The sequence below is a fragment of the Marmota flaviventris genome, chromosome 3 (genome assembly GCF_047511675.1).
Source record: "Marmota flaviventris isolate mMarFla1 chromosome 3, mMarFla1.hap1, whole genome shotgun sequence".
NCBI lineage: Eukaryota > Metazoa > Chordata > Mammalia > Rodentia > Sciuridae > Marmota > Marmota flaviventris.
Window position 1 is genome coordinate 114,866,151 of NC_092500.1, and position 16,762 is coordinate 114,882,912.

A 16,762-nucleotide genomic window follows, 5' to 3' on the forward strand; every position below is an offset into this window, starting at 1 on the left:
AGGGCTAGGGTGAGGGTTAGAGTTAGAGTCAGGGCTACGGTTAGGTTTAGGGTTAGGGTTATGGCTTGTTTTAGCATTAGGGTTAGGGTTATGTTTATGGTAATGGATAGAGTTTGTGCTAGGATTTGTGATATGGTTACAGTTAGGATTAGGGCTAGGTTTAGTGTTAGGTTGAGAGTTAGGGCTATTGTTATATTCAGGGTAAGGATTCGAGTTTGAGTAGAGTTAGGGCCAGGTCGAGTGTTAGGGTTAAGGTTAGTGCTAGGGATAGGGTTAGGGTTATGCTTAGGTCTAAGTTTAGGGCTAAAATTAGCACTAGGTTGTGTGTGAGGTTTAGGGCTAGTGTTAGGTGTATGGGTAATGTAAGAGCTAGGGTTATGGCTATGGGTAGATTTAGTGTTTGTCTAGTGTTGTGATTAGTTTTTCAGTTAGGATAAGGTTTAGAGCTAGGGTTTGTGTTAGGGTAACTGTCTAGGGTTAAGTCTAGGTTTACAGTTAGGGATAGATTTAGGGTTATGTTTATGGTTAGGTCTAGTGTAAGGGTTATATTTAGGGTAAGGGTAAAGATTACAGCTATATGTATTATTAAGGTCAGGGTATGACTTATGGTTCAGTTTAGGTTAAGGTTTAGGTTTAGGGCTTTAATTAGTGTTAGGGTTAGTGTTAGGGTTAGGGTAATGAATAGGCTTAGGATTAGCGTACAGGTTAGTTTCAGGGTAATGGATAGGTTTAGAGATTGTGATAATGTTAGGGTTAAACCTAGGGTTAGAATTAGGGTTAGGATTATGTTTAGGGTAATGGATAGGATTAGAGCTAGGGTTAGGGCTAGGGTTATGGTTAGGATTAGGGCTAGGGTTAGGCTAGTGTATAGAATTAGAGCTATGGTTAGGGCTATGGTTAATGGTAGGATTAGGGCTAGGGTTAGGTTAGGGTCTGGGATAGGGCTAGGGTTATGTTTAGGGTAAAGGTTAGGCTTTGAGCTAGGGTTAGGTCTAAGGGGAAGTTTAGGGTTAGGGATAGGGCTACAGTTAGTTTAGGGTTACACTTAGGGCTAGGTTTAGGCCTAGGATTAGGGCTAGGTTTTGTGTTATTTTAGGCCTAGGGTTAGGGCCATGGGTAGTTAAGAACTAGGGTTATGATTAGGGCTAGTTTTAGGGTTAGGGTTATGGCTAGGTGTAGTGTTAGGATTAGGTTTTGAGTTAGGGTGAGCTTTGGAGCTAGGTTTATGTCAGGGTCAGGGTCAGTGTTCATGTTAGAGTGAGTGTTTGGGTTAGTGCCAGAATTAGGACTAGGGTTACGTCTAGAAGTAGGGTTAGTGTTTGTGTTGTGTTAAGGGTGATTGTTAGGGCTAGGGCAAGGTTGTTGTTTAGGTCTAGGGCTAGAGTTATGGCTAGATTTAGGATTAGGTATAGGTCTAGGACTAGTATTAGGTTTAGGTTTAGGTATAGGATTACCAGTAGGGCTAATGTTATGGTTTGGGTTCAGGTTAGGGTCATATTTAGACCTATGGTTAGTGTTGGGGTCAGTATAAATTTCAGGGTAAGGATTAGGGTTTGGATTATGGTTAGAGCTAGAATGAGGGATAGGGTGAGGACTAGTAATAGGGTTAGGATTTGGGTTAGGCTATGGATTAGGGTTAGGACTAGGGTTAGCATTAGTTTTATGGTTTGGCTTAAGGTAACAAATAGGATAAGAGCTAGGTTTAGAGAAGGGTTAGGGACTGGCTTATGGATAGGGTTATTGTTAAAGCTAGGGTTAGCACTCGGATTAGGGTCAGGTTTTGGGTTAGGTTAGGGTTAGTGTTAGGGCTACAGCTTATGTACAAACTAGGATTATGATTAGGGCCAGTTTGGGGGTTAGTGTTATGGCTAGGTCAAGTTTTAGGGTTAGGGTTACTGTTATCATGATGCTTAGAGCTAGAGTTAGTTTTAGGGTCAGGGTCAGTGTTGAGGTTAGAGTTAGCTTTATGGTTAAAGCCAGAATTATCACTATGCTTAGGTCTAGGGTTAGGGTTAGTGTTTGGGTTAGGTTAAGGTTTATTATTAGGGCTAGGGCTAGGTTTTTGTTTATGTCTAGGGCTAGAGATATGGCTAGATTTAGGATTAGGTTTAGGTCTAAGGCTAATGTTAGGGTTAGGTTTAGGAATAGGTTTATTTCTAGTGCTAGTGTTAGGGTTCAGTATAGGGTTAGGTTCAAGTTTAGACCTACGATTACCATTAGAGTCAGAATAAGTGTCAGGTTTTAGTTATGGTTAGAGCTAGAATGAGGCCAAGGTTAGGACTAGTAATAGGATTAGGGTTATGCCTAGGGTTAGCATTAGGGTTAGGGTTGACTTAGGGTAAGAGATAGGGTTAGACCTAGGGTTAGCGCTACATTTAGGGTAGGTTTAGTGCTAGTGTTAGGATTAGGTTTAGTGTTAAAGCTAGGGTTATTTTTCAGATTATGGCTAAATTTTGGTTAGAGTTAGGGCTAGGTTTAGAGTTACAGCCAATGTTTGCAGTAGAGTTACAATTTGGGCTAGTTATGAGATTGTAGTTAGGACTAGGTCTAGTTTTAGGGTTAGGTTTAATATTAGGGTGATGCTTAGAGCTAGGGTTAGTATTAGGGCCAAAATTAAGGTCAGGGGTAGTTTTAGGGTTAGGGTTTGGACTCAAATTAGGGCTAGGGTTAGGGCTAGGTGTACTGTTAAGTTTGGGATTAGGATAAGCTTTAAAGTTAGGGCTATGGCTTGGTTTCATTTTAGGGCTAGGGCTATAATTAGGGCTAATTTTAAGATTAGCAATAGGTTTTGGACTAGTGTAGTAACACTAACTCTAAATCTAACTCTAAACCTAAGACTAGCACTAGAAATAAAACTATTCCTAAACCTAACCCTGACACTAGTCTTAGGTTTAGAGTTAGATTTAGAGTTAGGATTAAATCTACGGAAAGGTCTATGGCTAAGATTTGGCTAATGTTAGTTCTAGGTTTATAGCTAGGATTAGGGTTATGATAAAAATAGGGTTAGAACTGGGGATAGGGCTAGGGCAAGAGTGAGAGTTAGTCTTAGGGCTAGGCTTAGGTTTTGGTTAGGTATAGGGCTTAATTAGGGCTAGGAATAGAGCTAGGTTTATGTTTATGTTTAGGCCTAGGGTAAGTTTTGGGCTTAGAGTTAGGTGTAGTGTAAATAATGGGGTTAGAGCTAGGTTTAGGGCTAGGACGAAGGTTAGAATTAGGATTAGGGCTAGTGTTTCATTAGTGTTATAATTAAGGTTAGGCTAAGGGGTAGGATGAGGGCTAGGGTTTGTGTTTTGGTTAGGGCTAGGATTAGTGTTAGGGCAAATGTCAGTTCTAGGGTTACGGTTAGGGATAGTTTTAGGGTTAGGTTTATGGTTATGTTTAGTGTAAGGGTTAGATTTAGGGTAAGGGTCAAATTTCGAGCTCGGGTATTATTAGGATAAGGGTCATGTTTAGGGTTTTGTTTAGGTTAGGGTTTAGGGTTAGGGCTCAAATTAGCATAAGGGTTTGGGTTAGGGTAATGATAGGGTTAGGTGTAGGGTTCAGGTTAGGTTTAGCATAATGGATAGGGTTAAGGTCAGGCATAGGTTTAGTTTTTGCCTAGGGCTAACATTAGAATTAGGGCTATGTATAGGGTAATTGGTAGGGTTAGAGCTAAGTTTAGGGCTAGGGTTATGGATAGGATTAGGGCTAGGGTTATGGTTAGGGTTAGGGTTAGGTTTAGGGCTATGGTTTGTGTTAAGGTTAGGGCTACGATTACATCTAGGGCAAATGTCAGGTCTAGGGTTACATTAGGAATAGTTTTAGGGTTAGGTTTATGGCTAGGTCTAGTATAAGAGTTAGGTTTAGGGGTAGGGTCAGGGTTAGAGCTAGGTATATTATTATGGGAAGGGTCAGAGTTAGGGTTTGGCTTAGGTTAAATTTAAGATTAGGGCTCAAATTAGCATTAGGGTTAGGGTTAGGGTAATGATAGGGTTAGGTTTAGGGTTCAGATTAGGTTTAGGTTAATGAATATGGTTATGGTTAGCGAAAAGGTTAGGGTTAGGCCTAGGGTTACCATCAGGGTTATGGTTATGGTTAGGGTAATTGATCCCTATCCATTAGAGCTAGTGATAAGGCTAGGGTTATGGTTAGGATTCTGGCTAGGGTTAGGGTAAGGTTTAGGGCTAGGTTTTGGATTAGGGTTAGGTTTAAAACTAGGGTTAAGTCTCAAATAAGGGCTAGGTTTTGGGTTTGGTTAGGGCTAGGGTTAGGGGTATGGCTAATGTATGAACTAGTCTTACAATTTGTGCCAGTATTAGGGTTAGGGTTAGGGTGATGTTTAGAGCAAGGGTTATATTTAGGGTCAGTGTCAGGGTCAGGGTTGGTTTTAGTGTTAGGTTTAGGACTCAAATTAGGGCTAAAGTTAGTGCTAGGTGTAGGGTTAGGTTTTGGTTTAGGTTAAGGTTTACGGTTAGGGCTATGGCTCAGTTTTGTTTTAGGACTAGGGCTAGGATTAAGGCTAGATTTTGGATTAGTGTCAGGGTTAGGGCTAGGGTTAAAGTTTAGGCTTAGGATTAGGGTTAGATTTAGAGTTAAGTTTGATCTAGAGTTAGGGTTCATGCTAGGGTTAGGGTAGGGTTAGGTTTATGGTAAGGAATATAGTTAGAACTAGGGATACGTCTAGGGTGAGAATTAGAGTTATTCTTAGTACTAGCCTTAGGGTGAGGGTTAGGGCTAAATAAGGGCTAGGATTAGGATTAGGGTTAGTGTTAGAGTTAAGCCAAGGGGTTGGGCTAGGGTTAGGGTTAGCACTGGGGTTAGCGTTAAGTTTAGAGGAATGAGTGGGATTATAGCTAGATTTAGGCCTAGGGTGAGGGTTAGAATTAGGATTAGGCCTAGGGTTATGGTTCAGTTTAGGATTAAAGCTAGGATTAGGGCTAAGATGAGGGGTAGGTTTTCTGATAGGGTTAGGGCTATGACTCAGGCTAGGGATAATATCAGGTCTAGGGTTATGGGTAAGGATAGTTTTAGGGTTAGGTTATGGCTAGGTCTAGTGTAAGGGTTAGGTTTATGTTAAAGGTCAGCTTTAGAGCGAGAATTATTATTTGTGTCACAGGGTCAGGGTTAGCATTTGGTTTACATTAAGTTAAGGGGTTAGAGCTTGAATTAGCATTAGGGTTAGGTTTAGAGTTAAGGTAATGGAAGGGTTTACTTTAGGTTTTAGTTAAGGTTTAAGGTAATGGATGGGTTAGGTTTCAGCAATCGGGTTAGGGTTAGCATTAGGGTTAGGGTTATGTTTAGTGTAATGGATAGTTTTAGTACTAGGGATAAGGCTAGGTTATGGTTTGGATTAAGTCTAGGATTAGGGATAGGTTTAGGGATAGGGATAGGGTTAAGAATTGGACTCAAATTATTGTTAGGTTTATTCTTAGCATTTGGTTAAGGTGAGGGCGGTGTTTAGAGCTAGGTTGAGTGTTAGGATATGAGTCAGGGTCAGTGTTAATTTTAAAGCTAGTGTTAGAACTCGACTTAGGGCTAGGGCTAGGGCTAGGGTTAGTGTTAGGGTTTGGTGTAAGTTAATGTTAAGGGTTAGGGCTATTACTTGGTTTTGGTTTAGTCCTAGGGTTAGGTTTAGGGGTAGTGTAAGTGTTAATCTTAGGCTTAGTGTTAGGGTTTGATTTGGAGTTAGGGTTAGATCTAGGGTTAGGGCTAGGACTAAGGATAGGGCAAGGGTTAGGGCTAGGGATTGGGTTATGGTAAGGGATAGGGTTAGAACTAAAGATAGGTATAGGGCGAGCGTTAGAGTGAGTCTTAGGGCTAGGGTTAGTGTTAGGATTAGAGACAGGGCTAAATTAGTGCTAGGATTAGGGCTAGGTTTACATTTTTGGCTTAAGCCTAGAGTTAGGGTTAGGGTTAGGGTTAAGCTTAGGGTAAGAGATGGCATTATAGCTAGGTATAGAGGTAGGGTGAGGGTTTCAATTTGGGTTAGGGGTAGGGTTAGGGTTAGGGTTATGATTAAAGCTAGGTTTAGGGCTAGGATGAGGACTAGGCTTTTTTTGGGTTTAGGACTAGGATTAGGGCTAGGGCTAATTTCAGGTCCAGAATTATGTTCAAAGATAGTTTTAGGGTTAGGATTATGGCTACATCTAGGGTAAGGGTTAGGTGTAGGGTTATGTTCAAGTTTAGAGCTAGGGGTTTTATTAGGGTCAATGTCAGGGTTAGGGTTTGGAATAGGTTAAGGTTTAAAGTTAGGGCTTGAATTAGTGTTAGTGTTAGGGTTAGGGTAATGATAGGGTTAGGTTTAGGTTAAGGTTAGGTTCAGGGTAATAGATTAGGATTCATGCCTAGGGTTAGCATTAGGGTTATGGCTTTGGTTATGGTAATGGATAGAGTTAGAGATCAGTTTAGGGCTAGGTTTATGGTTACAAATAGTGCTAGGGTTAAAGCTAGGATTAGGGCTAGGTTTTGGGTTAATTTAGGGATAGGGTTAGGGTTAGGGCTAATGTAAGTACAAGGGTGATGTTTAGGCCTAGTTTTAGGGTTTTAGGGCTAGAGTTAGTGTTAGGGTTAGGTTTAGGGTTAGGGTGATGTTTAGAGCTAGTAGTGTTAGGGTCAGTGTCAGGTTCAGGGTTAGTTTACGGGTTTGGCTTAAAACTCATATTAGGGCTAGGGTTAGGGCTAGGTTTAAGGTTAGGGTTTGGTTTAGGTTAAGGGTTAGGGTTATAGCTATAGCTAGGTTTTGTTTTAGGGCTAGGGCTAGGGTTAGGGCTAGTTTTAGGATTAGTGTTATGGTTTAGGGCTAGTGTTAGGTTTTGGCTTAGTCTTCAGGTTAGGGCTCGATTTAGAGTTAGGTTTTGCCTAAGGTTAGTGCCAGGGGAAAGGATAGGGCAAGGGTTAGGGCTAGGGTTAGGATTATGGTAAGAAATAGGGTTAGAACGAGTGAAAGGTCTAATGTGAGAGTTAGAGATAGTCTTAGGACTAGTGTTAGGGATAGGGCTAAATTAGGGCTAAGATTATGGCTAGTGTTAGTGGCAGGGTTAGTCCTAGAGTTTGGGTTAGGATTGTAATTAAGGCTATATTTAGGGCTAGGATAAGGGCTATGGTTTGTGTCAGGGTTAGGGCTAGAATTATAGCTAGGGCTAATGTCAAGTCTAAGGTTACAGTTAGGGATAGTTTTAGGGAAAGGTTTAGGGCTAGGTGTTTTGTAAGGGTTAGGTATACAGTAAGAGACAGGTTAAGAGCTAGGGGAATTATTAGGGCCAGGGTCAGTGTTAGGGCATGCTTTAGGTTTGAGTTTAGGATTACACCTCAAATTAGATTTAGGGTTAGGCTTAGGGTAAAGATAGAGTTAGATTTAGGGTCCAGGTTAGGTTTAGTGTTTTGAATAGCCTTAGGGATAGCTATACAGTTAGGATTAGTCTTATTGTTAGCATTTGGGTTAGGCTTAAGTTTAGGGTAACAGATAGGATTACAGCTAGGGTTATGGCTATGTTTATGGTTAGGATTAGGGCTAGTGTTAGGGTTAGGGTTAGGGTTAGGCCTAGGGTTAGGGTTAGGTTTAGGGTAGTGTTATGGTTGGATCTAGATTTAGGGCTAGGGCGATGGTTAGGGTTAGAGCAGGTCTAGGGTAAATGTTAGGGATAGGGCTATGTTTAGCATTAGGGTTAGGGTTAGAGTTATGGTAATGGATGGAGTTAGAACTAGGGTTTGGTCAATGGTTACAGTTAAAATTAGGGTTAAAGTTGGGTTAGAAATAGGGCTATGTTCATGTTTACGGTTAGGATTAGGGCTCAGTTTAGAGGTAGTTTTATGATTAGAGTTACTTTATTCAAATTTCTTTGATACACACCAGGATTTTCTTTCTGTTATCTAACCCTAACCCTAAACCTCACCCTAAACCTAAACCTAACTTAACCCTAATTGTAACCCTAACAGCAACCCTAAAAAAACCATAACCCTAACCATAAATTAACGCTAACCCTAACACTTACCTAAACCTAACCCTAATCCTAAACCTAACGCTAATCAAAAACCTAACTCAATCACTAACCCTAAAACTAAACCTAACCCTAACACTAACCCTAACCCTAAACATAACCCAAACCCTAACACTGATCCTAACCCTAACCCTAACCCTAAAACAAACTTTAACCCTAACCCTAACCCAAACACTAAGGCTAACCCTAACATTAACTCTACACCTAACCCTAATGCTAAACCTAACACAAATCATAAATCTAACCCTAAACTTAAACCTAAAACTAACAGTAACCCTAACATAACCCTAACACTTACTCTAACCCTAACCCTAACTCTAATCCTAACTCTACCACTAATCCTATCTATAATCCTAACCCTAACTATAAACTGTAACCCAAAACAAACCCTAACACTAAACCTGAACCTAACATTTAAACTAACCCTAACCCTTACCATAACCCTAGCCCTAACACTTACCATAACACTAAGCCTAACCCTAACCCTAAACCTAACACTAAACCAACACTAAACCTTACCATAACCCTACACCTTACCAAAACCTAAACATTAAACCTAATGCTAACCCTAACAATAACACTAACATTAACACCAAACCTAACCCTAATCAGAAACCTAACCCTAACTATAACCCTAAGCATAACACTAACCATAAAACTAACCCTAACACTAAGCCTCAACCTAACCCTAACACTCACCCTAAAACTAACCCTATCCTTAACCATAACCCTAAACATAACAATAACCTTAACCCTAACCCTAACCGTAAACGTAACACTAACCCAAACCCTAACCCTAACCCTAAACCTAATCCTAACCTGAACACTAATACTAACCCTAAACCTCACCCTATCCCTAACCCTAATCCTAACACTAAATATAAACCTAACATTAACCCTAACAAAAGCATTAATCCTAACCCTAAACGTAAACCTAACCCTAAATAAAACATAACACTAACCCTAAATATATCCCTAACACGAACCTAAACCTAACCTTAACCATAACTTTAACACGAACCCTAGCCCTAACCCTAAACATAAACCTAACCCTAACACTAAGAGTACCCTATCCCTAACACTAACACTAAACCTAACACTAATCCTAACCCTAACCCAAAAACTTACCCTAACCCGAACACTAACCATATCACTAACACTAACCTTAAATATAACCCTAAACTTATCACTAACCCAAACCCTAACCCTAATACTAACACTAACCCTAATCCTAAACCTAACCTAAAATTAACACTAACCCTAACCATAGAACTAAACATAAACTTAACACTAAACCCAAAACTAACTCTTATCCTAACTCTAACCATATCCCTAAACCTAACCCTAAAACTAACACTTACCCTAACCATAACATTAACCCTAAACCTCAGCATAACACTAACCCTAAATCTATCCCAAAACCTAACACTATCCATAATCCTAACCTTAACGTTAACTCAAACATTAAAACTAACCCTAACTCTAAACCTAACACTAACCCTAACCCTAAAACTCACCCTAACGCTAACTCTAACACGAACTCTAACATTAACCCTAACACTAACACTATCCCTAATCCTAACACTAAACCTAAATCTATCCCTTACCATAACTCTAACCCTAACCCTAACACTAACACTAACCCTAACACTAACCCTAACCCTAACCCTAACTGTAACACTAACTCTAACCCTAATCCGAACTGTACCCCTAACCCTAATATTAACCCTAACTGTAACACAAACCAACACTAAGCCTAAAACTAACCCTAACCTAACCCTAACACTAAACCTCATTCTAACCCTAACCCAAACCCTAACACTAAACCTAACTTTAAACCTAATCCTAAACCTAACCCTCAAACTTACCCTAAACCTAAACATAAATCGAGCACAAACGATACCCTAACACTAACCCTAACACTAACCCTAATCCTAACCCTAACACTAACTCTAAAACTAAACCTAAGCCTAACCAGAACCCTAACCCTAACCCTTACCCTAACACTAAAACTAACCTTAACACTAACTCTATCACCAACCTTAAACCTAACCATAACCCTAACTATAACACTAAACCTAACCTAACACTAACACTAACCCTAAAACTATCCCTAACCCTAACACTATCCCTAACCCTAACACTAACCCTAACACTAACCCTAACCTAAACGTAAACATAACCTTAACACAAAGCCTAAACCTAATCCTACCAACAAACCTAAACCTAAACCAAATTCTAACTCTAACTCTAATAGTAACACTAAACCTAAATCTAGCCATTATCCTAATACTAACCCAAACACCAACACTAACCCTAACACTTACACCAACCCTAAACTTAATCCTAACCCTTACACCAACTCTAACCCTAACCCTCATCCTTACATCAACCCTAACCCTAATCTTAACACTAAAACTAACCCTAACCTTTACCCTAAATTTAACCATAACCCTAACCCTAACCCTAAACTTAAACATAACCCTAACCCTAACTATAACCATAACCCTCAATCTAACCCCTATCTGAAAGCTAATACTAACCCTTAACCTCACCCTATCACTAACCCTAACCCTGAACCTAACACTAAACCTAACACTAACCCTAACCCAAGCATCAAACTTAAGCATAACCATAACAGTAACACTAACCCTAATCCTAACCCTAAACCTAAACCTAACACTAACCTTAAACATATCCCTAACATGAACCCTAATGCTAACACTTATCATACCATTAACACAAACCCTAATCCTAACCCTAAACCTAACACTAACCATAAACCTAATCCTAACCTTAACAAAAACCCTAAACCTAATCCTAACCCTAACATTAAACCTAACCCTAACCCTAACCCTAACACTAACACTAACATTAACCCTAACCCTAACACTAACACTTTCACTAACCCTAAACCTAACCCTATCCCTAGCTGTAACTCTAACCCTAACCCTAACCAATAACCCTAACACTAACCCTAACCCAAAACTTATCCCTAACATTAAGACTATCGCTAACCCTAACCCTATCCCTAACACTAACCCTAATACTAATATTAACCCTAACCTATCCTAAACCTAAACCTAACCCTAAACCGAATCCTAACTGTAACCATAACCCTAAGCATAACCCTAACAGTAACACTAAAACAAACACTAACCCTAAACCAAACACTAATTCTACCCCTAATCCTAGCCCTAACCCTAACCATAATTTTACACTAATACTAATTCTAACCATAACCCTAAACCTATACCTAAACCTTAACCTAACCCTCCCCCAAACCCTAACCCAAACCACAAACCTAACACTAACCCTTACCCTAAACCTACCACTAAACCTAAACCTAAATATAACCTTAACCCAAACACTAATTATAAACCTAACCCTAATCCTAACACTAACCCTAACCTAATCCTAACCCTAAACCTAAACCTAAACCTAACACTAACCCTAACCCTAATTCCAACCCTAACTCTTTCATTAACCCTAACCCTAAAACTATACCTAATATTATAACTAACCCTAAACCTAACTCTAACACAAACCCTAATCCTAAAACTAAACCTAACTATAACACTAACCCTAACACTAAACTTAATCCTAACCCTAACACTAAACCTAAGGCTAACCCTAACCCTAACCCTAACCCTCACCCTAACCCTAACCCTAAACCAAACACTAACCCTTATCCTAAACCTAACACTAACCCTAAACCTAACTATAACCCTAACCCAAAAACTAATGTTAAACCTAACCCTAACCCTTACATTAATCCTAACCTAACCCTGACTGTAAATCTAAACCTAACATTAACCCTAACCCTAACCCTAACATGAACCCTAACCCTAACCCTAGCTCTAACCTAACCCTAAACCTAACCCTAACCTTTACCCTAAATCTAACCCTTAAGCAAACATTAAACCTAAACCTAACCCTAACACTATACCTAAAACTAAGTATAACCCTAACCCAAACACTAATGCTAAACCTAACCCTAACCCTAATACTAACTCTTACTGTAATCCTAACCCTAAACCTACATGTAACAGTAACACTAAACCTAACCCTAACATGAACCGTAACCATAACTCTAGTACTAACCTAACCTTGACCCTAACACTAATCCTATCCCTAACACTAACCCTAATCCAGAAATTAACTCTAATTTTAACCCTAACCCTAACCCTAACACTAAAACTAACACTAACCATAATTCTACCTGTAACCCTAAAACTAATCCTAAACCTAATTCTAAACCTAACTCTAACACTAATCCTAACCGTAACACTAACCCTAACCCTAACACTTACCCTAACATAAAACCTGACCATAACCATAAATCTAACAAAAACCTTAACCCTAACTCTAACCTTTACCTAAACCTAACTATAAACCTAACCTTAACACTAAACCTAATACTAACACTAACACTAAATGTATTCCCAACCCTAACCCTATCACTTACAATAAGTCTAACAATAACCCTATACCTAACACTAAATGTAATACTAACCCTAAGCCTAATTTTAACCCTAACTCTAACCCTAGTCCTAACCATAACCCTAACCGTAAAACTAACCCTAACACAAACCATTACCCTAACCTTAACACTAACCCTAACACTAATCGTAAACCCACAGGTAACTCTAAAATGAACCCTAACCCTAACCCTAATTCTAACTCTTACACTACCACTAACCCTAATTCAAACCCTAATTGTAACACTAACCCTAACCATAACCATAACCCTAATCCTAAACCTATCCTGGCCTTAACAGCATCCCTAACCCTAATCCTAACCCTAACTCTAACCCTAACAATAAACCTAACCCTAACTCTAACCCTAACCCTAACACTAATCCTAACACTAACCCTAACCCTAACCTTAACACAAACCCAAACCCTAACCATACCACTAACCCTAACCCTAAACCAAACCCTAAGCCTAACCCTAACACTAACCCTAAACCTAACCCCATTTCTAACACTAACACTAACACTATCGCTAACCCTAACCTCAACCCTAACACTAACACTACCTCTTACCCTAACCCTAACACAAAACCTAACCTAAACCATAACCCTGACCATAACATAACCAAACCCCAACCCTTACCTAACCCTAACACTAAACCTAACACTAACCCTAACCCTAAACCTAACACTAATACTAACCTCAACACTAACCCTAATCCTAACAGGAAACCTCACCCTAACACTAATACTAAAGCTAACCTTAACCCTAACCCCAACATTAACTCTAACCCTAACCCTAACACTATCCCTAACACTATCTCTAACACACAACCTAACACTAACACTAATCCTAACCCTAAACCTAATCCTAACCGTAACCCTAACGATTACACTACCCCTAACCTTAACCCTACCACAAATCCTATCCCTAACCCTAACACTAACCTTAAATCTAATCCTAACCATAACAGTAACTCTAACTCTAAACCTAACCCTAACCCTAACACTAACCTCAACCCTGACACTAACCCTAACTTTAACCTTAACCCTTAACTAATGCTTCAGTCTAGCTGGGCACAAATCACCAAGCTGCCACAAAGCATTTATATCTACAAACAGGAAATTTTATTGCCTGAACTCCAACAGCATTCCACGCACAATCCCCGGGAACTCTCCCGAATGCCACCCAGGCAGCTCCTCCAGGAACACACCACACACCAACCGGAACTCCCACCACTGGAACTTTTCCAACCAACGCGAACTCCCCAGGCAATCCTCAGGAGAACTCCAAAGTAGCTGGCCCCTGAGTCGGACAGTAAATGTCTAATATACAATTGAATCAATCCAGCATCATCTTAATGGCTCACCTCTCAAGGAATACTATTGGCAAAATGCCAGGGGCCATTCCGACTCCACTGTGGCTCTCAGCAACCTAACCTTAAATCTAAATCTAACTGTAACAGTAACCCTAACCCTAACACTAACACTAACCCTAAAGCCAACCATAACCCTCTCATTAACCCTAACCCTAACACTAACCCTAAATCTAAACCTAACCCAAACCCTAACACTAATCCGAACCCAAACTAAAACCCTAACCCTAAAACTAACCATAGCCCTACCCGTAACCCTAAAACTAACACTAAACCTAACTCTAAGCCTAATTCTAACCATAACTCTAACCCTAACCCTAAACTTAACACAAAACCTATCCATAACACTAACCCTAACACGAACCATAACCCTATCCCTAACACTAACTCTAACACTAACCCTAACACTAAACCTAACCCTAATACTAAAACTATGTCCAACCCTAATCTGAAACCTATCCTTAAGCCTAACAATAAAACTAACCCTAACCCCAACTGTAATTCTAAACCTAACACTAACCCAAACCCTAAACCTAACCCTAATACTTACCCAAACACTAACCCTAACTCTAACCCTAGGTCTAACACTAAACCTAATCATAACCATAAACAGAACCCTAACACTAAACCTAACACTAACCCTTACCCTAACTGTAACCCCATTCCTAAATATAACTCTAACTGTAACCCTAAACCTAAGCATAACCCTAACCCTAATATGAACTATAACCCATAACATAACCCTATCCCAAACCTAAACCTAATCCTAACCATAGCCATAACCCTAAACCTAATTCTATTTCTAACATGAACAGTGACACTAACCCTAACACTAAACCTAACCGCATCCCTAACCCTATCACAAAGCCTAACCCTAAACTTAACCTTAAACCTAACACTAACACTCATGCTAATCCTAACCCTAACTAACCGTAATCTTAACCATAACCCTAAACATAACCCTAATTCTAACCCTAAACTTAACACAATCCCTAACCAAGACCGTAATCCTAACACAAACTATAACCCGAACACTAACACTAACCCTAACACTAACCTTAAACTGACACCTATTCTAAAACTCACCCTAAACCTAACCCTAACCCTAATACTAACACTAAACCTAAACCTAAAACAAAACCTAACACTTACCCTAACACTCAACCTAAACCTAATCCTAACTCTAACCCTAACACTAACCCTAACCCTAACCCTAAACCTAAACCTATCACTAACACTAACCCTAACTCTAAGCCTAACCCTAACACTAACCATAACCTGAACCCTAACCCTATCACTAACCCTAACCCTAACACTAACACTAAACCTGCCCCTAACTGTAACACTATTCCTAACCCTAACCCTAACACTAACCCCAAACCTAACACTAACTATAACATGAACCCTAACCCTAACCCTAACACTAACCCTAACCCTAACAATAACATTAAGCCTAACCCTAACCCAAATACTAACACTAAACCTAACACAAACCCTAACAATAACACTAAAACCAAACCTCACCCTAATCTTAACCCTAAACCTAACAATAAAGCTAATCCTAACCTTAACCCTAACACTTAGCCTAACACTATCCTTAACCCTAACCCTAACACTAACCCTAAATCTAACCCTAACCCTTACCCTAAACCTAACCACAACCTTAATCCTAACCCTAAACCTAATACTAAAACTAATTCTAAACCTAACCCTAACACAAAACCTAACCCTAACAAAAACTATAACGTGAACCCTAACACTAACCCTAACACTAACCTTAAACCTACACCTAACTGTAAAACTAGCCATAAACATAACCAAAACCCTAACACTAACACTAACTTTAACACTAACAATAATACTAACATTAACTCTAACCCTAACACTAAACATAAACATAACCATAACACTAAACCTAACACTAACCCAAACACAAAACCTTACCCTAACCATAATTCAAACCCTAAATGTAAACCTAACCCTAACAATAACACTAATCCTAACATTAACCTTAAACATAACACTAACCCTATCCCTGACCCTTACTTTAACCCTAACACTAACACTAACCCTAACCCTTACCCTAACACTATACCTAAATGACCCATAACCCTAAAACTAACCCTAACCCTAACCCTATGCCTCACTCTAAACTTCTTTCTAAACATAACCAAAACCGTAATTTTAATTCTAACAGTAACACAAAACCTAAACCTAACCACTACCCTAACACAAACCATATTTCTTACCCTAATGCTAAACTTAACAATAACCCTAACCAAAGCCCTAACCCCAATTCTAAAACTAATCCTAACCATAACCAGAACCCTAACCCTAACCCTATCCCCAAAACTAAAGTTAACCATAAACATAACCCTAGCCCTAACACTAAACCTAACCCTAACCCTAACCGTAACCATATCAATAACCTTAACCCTTATTCTAACCCTAAACCTAAAAGTAACCATAATCCTATCCCTAAGCCTAACACTATCCCTAACCCTAGCCCTAACACTAACACTAACACTGAACCTAATCCTAAACCTAACCCTATCCCTAACAATCACCCTAAACCTTACCATAACACAAACCTTAACCCTAACCCGAACACTAATCCTAACCCTTACCCTAACACTAACCCTAACCTACAAATAACCTTAAAACTAACACTAAACCTAACCCTAAGCCTCACTCTAATCCTAATCCTAACCACAATCCTAACTCTTAACCTAACACAAACCATATCCCTCACACGAACACTAATCCTAACCCTAACCCTAACCCTAACTCTAAAACTAAGCCTAAACCTAACCAAACATTAAACCTAATCCTAACCCTACAACTAACCCTAAACATAACCCTAACCCTAATCCTAAAATGAACCCTAACCCTTACTGTAACACTAACCCTAACACTAAGCTTAGCCATAACCAT